Source organism: Dama dama, chromosome 16 (assembly GCF_033118175.1).
Source record: "Dama dama isolate Ldn47 chromosome 16, ASM3311817v1, whole genome shotgun sequence".
Taxonomy (NCBI): domain Eukaryota; kingdom Metazoa; phylum Chordata; class Mammalia; order Artiodactyla; family Cervidae; genus Dama; species Dama dama.
In genome coordinates this window covers 11,591,130-11,602,321 of record NC_083696.1, presented here as the reverse complement: position 1 = coordinate 11,602,321, position 11,192 = coordinate 11,591,130, and the positions used below count along the sequence as shown (strand labels likewise).

Genomic DNA, 11,192 nt, shown 5'->3' with positions numbered 1-11,192 from the left:
GTCTACAGTCTGATTTGGCACATGCATTTTTTTCAGCAGATAGATAACCTAAAATCAACTAAGGTGGGAAAAAATGACACTTGTGACTTGAAAACTTTGTAAACTACTGATATAAGATGAAACACAGCAAAATCCAGTTTAATTTCAGATTAATTTAAAGGGACATTTTTGTATTTCTTAATTTTAATCTATCTCCAAAATCCATTCATAAAATATGCCATGCACAAAGGAAAACAATAGTATTTAGCTAATTTGTTTGGCAGATGAATATATTTTACTCCTTCCCCTGGGAAAACCTTTTTTTTTTTTTTTTTAATTTTTATTATTATTATTTTTTTTTCCAGTGGGTTTTGTCATACATTGATATGAATCAGCCATGGATTTACATGTATTCCCAATCCCGATCCCCCCTCCCACCTCCCTCTCCACCCGATTCCTCTGGGTCTTCCCAGTGCACCAGGCTGGAGCACTTGTCTCGTGCATCCCACCTGGGCTGGTGATCTGTTTCACCATAGATAGTATACATGCTGTTCTTTTGAAATATCCCACCCTCACATTCTCCCACAAAGTTCAAAAGTCTGTTCTGTATTCCTTTTTTTTTTTTAAATCATATTCAAAGGAGTAAGTTCCGTAAGATAATAAGAATAAAACAGAATATCCCAAGCTTCTTACTAGACATGGTAGAATGTTATTTAGAAAGAATTCAAATTCAGCACAACGTTGTTATAGTGAAAATCAAGAGATTAGTTTCTTTGGATCCACATAGGAAGTGGAAACTCATCCTTTCTGAGTTCCCTCTATAATATACAGCAAGTCCTTCAAGTATACTATTTAATTTTATGGTCTTAAGAGCTAGGTGTCCCTAGTCTCATTTTAAGAAAAAATAAGTAAAGTTCTAAAGCTTAAGTAAAATATCCAAGATCACTCAACTACTGGGTTGGCCAAAAAGTTCGTTCAGGTTTTTTCTGTAAGACGTGATGGAGAAACCCAAACGAACTTTTCCACCAACCCAATATTAAGTGATGGAGTGCGGTTTATACGTAGACTTCTCTAATTATTCACCTCCCGGGCTTTTTCACTGGACCGTAATGCCTACTGTGCCATGTCACCTTCCCACTCTCCCATTACAAGTCATTAGCACGATGAGTTGTATGCTCCACAAGGTACAAATATGTACATAGTCTATGTCTTATGTTTGGCTCATATTCTTCTGCATAAGAAAAAACTCAGTAGGTGTAGGGAGGAAGATGAGAATTTGCACTTCACCTGTATAATACATTAGGATTTCAAATTACCTTAAGCTATTAAGAAAGCTTCATTCTTATGGTTCCCTGAAGGAAGGCATAGCAACACACTCCAGTCTTGTTGCCTGGAGAATCCCATGGACAGAGGAGCCTGGCAGGTACAGTCCACAGGGTCACAAAGAGTCGGACATGACTGAGGTGACTTAGCATGCATGCATGCACAAGGAAACCCAAATGAATGGCTCTCCTCTTTTTCTATTTGAATTCTGAACCCACTGAGAGAGCCAAAAAAACAATAGATGAGGGCCAAAACATTTCCTTTATTTCTATACAGGCTAGATGGAAGGACAAGGCTCTTCATCTATTAGCCAAATAGATGGGCCCACTAATATAATGTGTATGCCCAGAATTAGGCAGGACTTGTCTACCCACCACAGGCCAACTGGACAAAGTCAGACTTTTCTGCTTGGGGGCTTATATCTGTGGAGTGTACAAAATAGAGGAGCCGAATGCTATGTGGACTTCCTTCAGGCAGTTTGCTCCTAAGAAAAAGGAGGGCATGGGGGCTGAGCTGAGCATGCCCAGTTCCTTTCTCAAAAATCTAAATCAGGTAATTCACTCCTCCCATGGTTATGTGAGTTGGGTCTAAGGAAAAATCTAGGAGGAGGATTTAGAGGAAAAATCTTCCTTATGAAAACTGGTAATTCGGAGGATGCATCACCTCCTCAAGCAGTTTCAATGTCCAAGTGCCATCTGATGATAGGGAGGCTGAGCAGCATAGAAGCTTAGGGGCAAAATCTGGACCAGCACATCCCTTACCCAGAATCACAATCAAGCATCCAGATGCAGGGATGAGCAGGGGAATGGGATCAGGAGACCAGAGCAAGGGAGCCTGAATGGATCTGCAAAAAAGGAAATGGCCAGAAGCCAATACCTGGAGCTGGAATAGGAAAATCAGAAAATGTGAACAGGGGTAAAGGTGCACGTTTCAGGAGTGGGTAGGACTACTTCATAAACCTCCAGGCCTACCGTTTCTGAAGATGTAATATCACAGTTGTCTGTGCATTAAATCAGTGGTTCCAAACTACATCTTTTGAAAGAGTACTGGTCTCTGTGTATCAGAAGCACCAGAATACTTAGTAAAAGTACCAACTCCTAGATCTTGCCACCCAGCTACAGTTTCAGCAGTGTGTTCTGGGTGACGCGTATCAGCAAAGGCCACTAAAAACCATCACAGCCTGTGATGAGGGTTTGCTGAAGTTGAAAATCACTCCAGCTGAACAGGTCCCTCTGGACCGCCTGGGCCAGCTTTACAGACAGTGGCAGCATTCTCACCTGCAAGAAAGGAGGCTTCCTGAGATGGGAAATCCTCACTTTCCTCCTAATGCGGCAGCCTGAGAGCCAGAGCGCCAGCTGGCCTCAGAGCTTTCCCAGTACTCATTCAGTAGAGAAGTCAGATATCTCGAAGAGGGAAGCCCACACCTCCAGGCATTTAGCTGATACCCTCCCAAGTCAACTGTTTCAGGCTGGAAGCATTGGAATACATCAACACATCAGCCAGGGTTCTCTCCTAAGATGACCTTTCTCAAAGTTCTGCCTTTCTCAAAGGCAACCCTGAGTCATGGTAAATCCCACTCCTTCAGTAGCTCTATCATTTTCTGCCACTTGGCCTCAATTTATCTTAGAGTTCATAACTCTTTACAGATAAACAGTGTTCCCCTACATATATAGGGGAACACTGTATACACACACACACACACACACACACACACACACATATATATATATATATATATAACTTATGTTAAATTTGGAGAAGGAAATGGCAACCCACTCCAGTATTCTTGCCTAGAGAATTCCGTGAACAGAGGAGCCTGGTGGGTTGCTGTCCATAGGGTCACACAGAGTCAGACACGACTGAAGCGACTTAGCCAACATGCATGCATATGCTAAATTATTCATACCTTAAAAAAAAATCAATCCTTTGCACAGAAAGAGAAGGCTTTTAAATGAAAACAAGTTTTTACACCCATCAGATAAAATATGATATGATTAGGAAGAAGAAAACAAAGGGGGAAGAGAATCAATATGTGCTTTTTACTCCCACAATAAACTGATCCCTGCAAAAGTCAGTGTCAAGTGCCAAACAGGAAATGATCAAGCCACCAAAACTACACTCCCATCTACATTTTCAACTGTGTTTCTAAACCCTAAAGTTCATTCTAGGTCCTTCCTCAAATTTTAGCCTTGTATTTTAAACCACCCAATCGTTGTCCTATAATAAACACACTGCTATAAAATTTCTTTTCTTGGTGGTCTAGATGTTAAGTTTAGCCTTCCACCCTGAGACTTCAACCCCACTGATGCCCACTGAGGTCCCTACCATGGACATTCTCAAGTCATCTGCCCATCTCAGTCAATCAGTGCCTGTGTGTGTCCTTAACAGAAATTATCACCATCCTATCCTGGTGTATTCAGTGTAGGAAGAGCTGCATTTCAGGCAATGTCACAAAGGAATGAGTGGAGACAAAAGAAGCTAACATTTTATCAACCCCTAAACTAACCCACTTGTGATCTGAGTTCATATGTAAGTCATAGTTCATTTTAGTTAAGCCCATCTTCATGGTAACTGGTTAATTTTTTGTTAAAGTGATTTATATCCATTTCCTCTTATAAGATCATCTGCCCCGCCCATAAGTCCTTTTAGGGAATTTTAATCCATTGTCTTCTCTTGGGACCTATTTCCTTCAGCTTTCATACTTTCTGGTATACTGAAATAGTAAAGCTTCCAAAAGTGACTAACTTAAGAGGTTACACATGTACCACAGCTTCCTTATCCATTCGTCTGCTGATGGGCATCTAGGTTGCTTCCATGTCCTGGCTATTATAAACAGTGCTGCGAGGAACACTGGGGGTCAATGTATGGCAAAAAACACTACAATATTGTAAAGTAATTAGCCTCCATCTAATAAAAATAAGTGGAAAAAAAAAAGAAAGAAAGATTAAAAAAAGGTTACACATGAAAAGAGCAGTTTTCAGAAATGTCTTAAATAGCTCCTTCCTTCCTTCAAATGCTATCTACCACAGAAACTTGATATCCAAAATAGGTAAAAGTGGAGTGGCTCTGTTTTCAGAGATGAGAGAATCCGGATAGATGGGCTTGTGCTTACTCTTGACCCTTGGGCTGCCCAGAAGAACCTTTCCAGAAATCTAGAAATCTATAGGCCACATTTCGAAAATATTTGTGCTAAAGGAATCGGAATTCTTTACATATATTAAATATATTGATGATTTCTACTCTGATTTGGAGACCATGCTGTGCATGCATAGACCAAATATTTAAAATCAAATGAACAACAAATAAATTGATATAGAATCAATTAAAAAAATACTGTGACAAATAAGGAAGCCAACTACAAGATGTGAAAACTCAAGAGAAAAAGTAGACTCTTAAAAATAATAAAACAATTTCTAGAAAAATGAGAGGAAAATTCTGGCAACTAGTTGCATGATGTTCCCAAAAATACAAGAAGACATGACTTTTATAAAATAGCAAGCCTTAATGAAGAATACAGTTAAATGATGAAAGTGATTCCAAAGAAACTAGAAAAAAGCACAAGTCCATTACAGCATAACAAAATTAAAACCTCCATTGAAGGAAGTAAACAGCAGATATGACATTGAATAAAACTGCAACAATATTGAAGACAAACATGGCAAGATTCCCTGCACAGAAAGGTGATGAAAATAAAAATTATAATTATGACAATGAAAAAAATAATTTTTAAAAATAGGGAATGAGAGATCATCCAGAGAGAAACCAATAAGGAAACATGGCCTTAAAAGACACGTTAGATCAGATGGCCTTAACAGATATACAGTCAATCCTCTATGTCTGCAGTGCTGCGTCTGTGGATTCAACCAGTTAATTTTCCTTCATGTTTGCAGATTTTGCATCAATGGATGCCCAATGCCTGTATATGGAGGGCTAACTGTACTATGCCATTTTATGTAAGAGGCTTGAGCATGGGGGGATTTTGATATCCACAGAGGTCCTGGAACCATTGCCCTTCAGATATGGAGTGCTGACTTTACATAATTAAAAACAAGGAATAAATATTCAACCTGCAAGTAATAATGTTTTGAAGAAAGAAGGCAGAAATATTAGAACCCCAAAATAAATAATAAACAAGAAAGAAAGAAGATGAAGAAAATTTTTCAGGATTAAAAAAAAAAGAGTCCTGAGTCTATAAATAACCACAGTATCCTGTTCTATGAAACATTATTGAAATAGAAACCATTTCTAGACACAAAAGGACAAATTATTTTAATTACATAGATAAAGAAAAGTACTATAAGATATAAAAGTTAACCTGAAAAGGAAACAGTTTTAGCTTCCCTCAGTCTTCATTACACGTATAAAACCGAAGAAAATGGAGGTGTGTCTGCAATATTTTGAGGGGGAAAAAAACATACTGAACCAAAATCCTAAACTTAGCTGACTTTTCTTTCACAAACAAAAGCAACAGACAGAATTTCTCATGCAAGGCTTCAGCAAGATTGTCACAAATATACCCTTCATAGAAATAAACTGCAGTACATTGTACAACTGAAGAAGTTGAAAGAGGACTAAAGAAATCAAAAGTCCATAAACTGTAGCAAGATATTCTTTGACCCACTTCCTAGAATAATGAAAATAAAAACAAAAATAAACAAATGGGGCCTGTTTAAACTTAAAAACTTTTGCACAGCAAAGGAAACCATAAACAAGACAAAAAGACAGTCCTCAGAATGGGAGAAAATATTTGTAACAAAGCAACTGACAAGAGATTAATTTCCAAAATATACAAACAGCTCATGCAGCTCAATATTAAAAAACCAAACAACCACATTAAAAAATAGGCAGAACACCTAAACAGACATTTCTCCAAAGAAGACACATACATGGCTAACACACACATGAAAAGATGCTCAACATCACTAATTATTAGAGAAATGCAAATCAAACCTACAATGAGGTGTCATCTCACACTGGTCAGAATGGTCATCATCAAAAAAAAAAGAAAATCTACAAATAAATGCTGGAGAGAGTGTGGAGAAAAGGGAACCCTCTTATATTCCCTGTTGGTGGAAATGTAAACTGATACAGCCACAGTTTGATATAACCATATGTTCTCCATATGAGAACAGTATGGAGGTTCTTAAAAAAATAAACATAAAATTACCACATGACCCAGCAATCCCACTCCTGGGCATATATCCAGAGAAAACCTTAATTCAAAAATATACATGAACCCAATGTTCACTGCAGCACTACTTACCTTAGGAGGACACGGAAGCAACCTAAATGTCCATTAACAGAGGAATGTATAAAGAAGATGTGGTAAATATATAGAATGGACTATTACTCAGCCATAAAAAGGAATGAAACTGTGCCATTTGCAGAAACGTGAATGGACCTAGAGACAGTCACACAGAGTGAAGTAAGTCAGAAAGAGAAAAACAAATATCATATATTAATGCATTTATGTGGACTCTAGAAAAATGGTATAGATGAACTGATTTGCAAAGCAGAAACAAAGACACAGACATAGAGAACAAATGTGTGGAAACCAAGGGGGTAAGAAAGGTGGGATGGATGGGAAAGATTGGGATTGACATATATACCCTACTATGTATAAAATGCTTCCCTGGTGGCTCAGAGGATAAAGCGTCTGCCTGCAATGCGGGAGACCTGGGTTCGATCCCTGGGTCGGGAAGATCCCCTGGAGGAGGAAATGGCAACCCATCCCAGTATTCTTGCCTGGGGAATCCCATGGACAGAGCGGCCTGGTAGGCTACAGTCCACGGGGTTGCAAAGAGTCGGACATGACTGAACGACTTCACTTTTTAAGTATAAAATAGATAACTAATGAGAACTGACTACATAGCACAGGGAGCTCTACTCAATGCTCTGTTGTGACCTACATAGGAAGGAAATCCCAAAAAAGAGGGAACTACATACCAGTTTTTTAAAAAAGGGTTGAAAAATCAAAATATAAAGGCACTGGCGTCAGTATAAAAACCAATTCAACATGGAAAATGAGCACAAAATTTACTGCAAATATACGTTTTTAATTTAACTCAAAGGAAAAAAGCTTATATGGAAACATTCATTGGTTAAAATACAATGCTATTTACTATTTAGAAATAACTCTATGAGAATAAATCACAGAAAGGACAGAGGATGCAAAGGTTAAATTCCACACCACAAATTAGTAAGAGTTAAAAATTACATCTTGAGCCTTATTTTTATTTTTATGAAATTATAAGACAGTCACTAGTAGTATTTTTGATGAACTAAAATTCATGACTGACCTTTCTGGTAAAAATGACTTAAAATGCTGGATAAAATATAACTTTTTATAATTTATTTTTAAATATTCAATAAACTGATAAGAAAATAAATGACTCCCAGAAAACAAAAATTAAATGACAAAATCTAGAGGGATAAGTAGCGAACTAAATCTGGCTTTGTTTTGAGATATGTTCTGAATCCTGATAACCCTGACCTTCTGTTTTCAACAGGCTCACAGACTGCAGAGGACAGAAGACAGAGTTCACCTAAAATGGGCAGTATCGTGGATAACTGTGGGAATTAAAAACGGACTTGCAAAGGGCTGCATGTACATCAGTGTAAAGTGAGCAGAATTAAACTCACCTCATGCACCCTTATGGCAGAAAGTGAAGAAGAACTAAAGAGCCTCTTGATGAAAGTGAAAGAGGAGAGTGAAAAAGTTGGCTTAAAGCTCAACATTCAGAAAACTAAGATCATGGCATCCAGTCCCATCACTTCATGGCAAATAGATGGGGAAGCAGTGGCTGACTTTATTTTGGGGGGCTCCAAAATCACTGCAGATGGTGACTGCAGCCATGAAATTAAAAGATGCTTACTCCTTGGAAGAAAAGTTATGACCAACCTAGACAGCATATTAAAAAGCAGAGACATTACTTTGCCAACAAAGGTCTGTCTAGTCAAGGCTATGGTTTTTCCAGTAGTCATGTATGGATGTGAGAGTTGGACTATAAAGAAAGCTGAGTGCCAAAGAATTGATGCTTTTGAGCTGTGGTATTAGAAGACTCTTGAGAGTCCCTTGGACTGCAAGGAGATCCAACCAGTCCATCCTAAAGGAGATCAGTCCTGGGTGTTCATTGGAAGGACTGATGTTGAAGCGGAAACTCCAATACTTTGGCCACCTGATGCAAAGAGCTGACTCATTTGAAAAGACCCTGATGCTGGGAAAGATTGAGGGCAGGAGGGGAATGGGACAACAGAGGATGAGATGGTTGGATGGCATCACTGACTCAATGGACAGGGGTTTGGGTAGACTCCGGCAGTTGGTGATGGACAGGGAGGCCTGGCGTGCTGCGGTTCATGGGGACCCAAAGAGTTGGACACAACTGAGCAACTGAACTGAACTGAACATGCTCCAAGGGGACAGCAGAGAAAACTGCCTACTTGGAGATGAGAAAAAAAAGATATTAAAATTCATTCCATAAGCAGACCCCACAGGAGTTTTAAATTTTGACTAACTGGATGTTCCAACAACGTGACACAGAGAATTTACAGTTGTCGCACTGGATTATCAGTGCCCCTAGACTCCTACAAAGAAGCAAATATAAATCCTTTTGAAATAACTCAATCCTCAACACAGGTCTCAAAGAATTTTCAAAAGAAAAAAAAATTCCAAAGAATATAGACAGTGAACAGTCAAAAATCACAAAGTATATAAGGAAAGAAGATACTATCAAAGAAAGTCTTCATTAATAACAGAGAGCAAAATCAGACTTGCAAAGGGTACAGATATTGGGGATTATTAGACATAGAATATAAAGTATACTGTATTAGAATCTTTAAAAGAAAAGAAGTGTTTAAAATATGATTAAAGAACAAGAAATAGAGACTGAATGTGTCACTCCCGAAATTTGTATGTTAAAACCTAGTTCCCAGTGTGATCTTACTGGGAAGTGGGGCCCTTGGGAGGTAATTAGCTCATGAGGTAATCATCCTCATGAATAGGATGTGTGTCCTTATTAAAGACACTCCAGAGAGCTCCCTCACCTCTTCCTCCATGCGAGGACACAGTGTGAAGACAGCTATCTATGAACCAGGAAGCTAGCTCTCACCAGACACCAATCTGCTGGAACCTTCATCGTGGACTTCACAACCTCCAGAATTGTGAGAAACAAAAAAATGTTTTTGTTTAAGTCATCCAGTCTCTGGCATTTTTGTTAAAGCAGCCTGAATAGACTAAGTCAAAAATAAGCAGATTTGAAAAGAAGCAAATTGTACTCAAAATTGTACTCAGAATAATATCACTGAAACTAAACAAATTCCATGGAGGAGGTGAACCAGAATATTGGACACAGATAACGGTATTAGCAAAATGTTAGGTAATTATGAAGAAGTAGTTCAATACCTCTATTTTTACACCTTGTGAAAGCATTAGTCGCTCAGTCATGTCTGACTCTTTGCGACCCCTAGGACTGCCAGGCTCCTTTGTCCATAGAATTCTCCAGGCAAGAATACTGGAGTGGCTGCCATTCCCTTCTTCAGAGGATCTTCCTAACCCAGGGCTTGAACTCAGGTCTCCTGCACTGCAGGCAGATTCTTAACCGTCTAAGCCACTGTTAATTCAATACACACCTTACAGAAACAAAAATAAGGAAAACATAAAATGTAGGCGAAAATATAAAGTAAAAGTCTAACATAGGTCTAACTGGCATTTCAGAAGAACGGGAAAAACAGATTGGGGGCCAGGTGATATCTGAGAGATAACAACTAGTAATTTCCCAGACTGACAGAAGAAACCAATACATAGTTTCAGAAAACCCTGTGAATCCCAAGCAGGATAAATAACAAGAAACCCATACTTAGATTCATCATAATGATATACCAGAATATTAAAAACCAGATTTTTCAAACAGCAGTCAGAGAAAACACAAATTAGAGGGAAAGGAGTGACCATGTTGACTGACATGGTCCTATCACCAAAATTGGAAACCAGAAACAGTGAAATAATATCCTCAAGAGAAGAAAAAATGACTCAATCTAGCCTAACACATGTGAAAAAAAAAATACTACAAGAGGAAATGTAAAATAAATTTTCAGCCAAAAAAATAAGTTAAAAATTTGCCATAGTACTTCTCAGTCTTTTGTCTAAAATCAAGTGTAGTGTCTGTTCTCATCAGCTTAATAATTGTCCATACTCATGGCATGTAATAGTTTAAAAAATAATGACCCAATAATAAAATTTTCATGGTTAACTTTTTAAATAAATAAATATGAAAAAAAAAAAAAGAGTTTGCCACCAATAGACCATTGTTAAAGAAACTTCTAAAACAGAGTTGTCCAACAGAAAGGCAACGTGGGGGACACAAATTTAAATCCCCTAATAGCCATCGTTTCAAAAGCAAAATAAAAAATAAAAGGATAATCCATCTGAATATTGATCGATTTAAGCCAATATATCAATATCATATCATTTCAACATGTAATTAATACAAAAATCATTAATGAGATCTCTTACAGCTTTGTACTAGGTCTCTGAAATCCAGGATGAGCTTTACACTAAAGCAAATCTCAATTCAGAATAGTTATAAGTCAAGTGCTCAATATCCACATGACTAGGGGTTACCACATTGGTCAGGCAAACACTGAAAGATATGCTTCAGATACAAGGGAAATGATTCCAGGTAAAAGGAACCGAGATGCAAGAAAGGAGGATGACAAGATAAGCAGTAAACACATTTGTGTCTGCTCAGTCACTCATTCATGTGTGCATGTTCCTTTGTGTCCAATTCTTTGCAGCCTGGACTATAGCCTGGCTGTAAGCAACATGGACTATAGCCCACCAGGTTCCTCTGTCCATGGGATTTTTCTGGCAAGAATACTGGAGTGGGTTGCCA

At 38.2% G+C, this 11,192-nt stretch overlaps 1 pseudogene; it reads left to right on the top strand.

The window, feature by feature from the left end:
* Nucleotides 1–10,423: 10,423 nt before the first annotated feature.
* On the top strand, nucleotides 10,424–10,530 carry LOC133071496 (U2 spliceosomal RNA; annotated as a pseudogene).
* The last annotated feature ends 662 nt before the right edge of the window (nucleotides 10,531–11,192 follow it).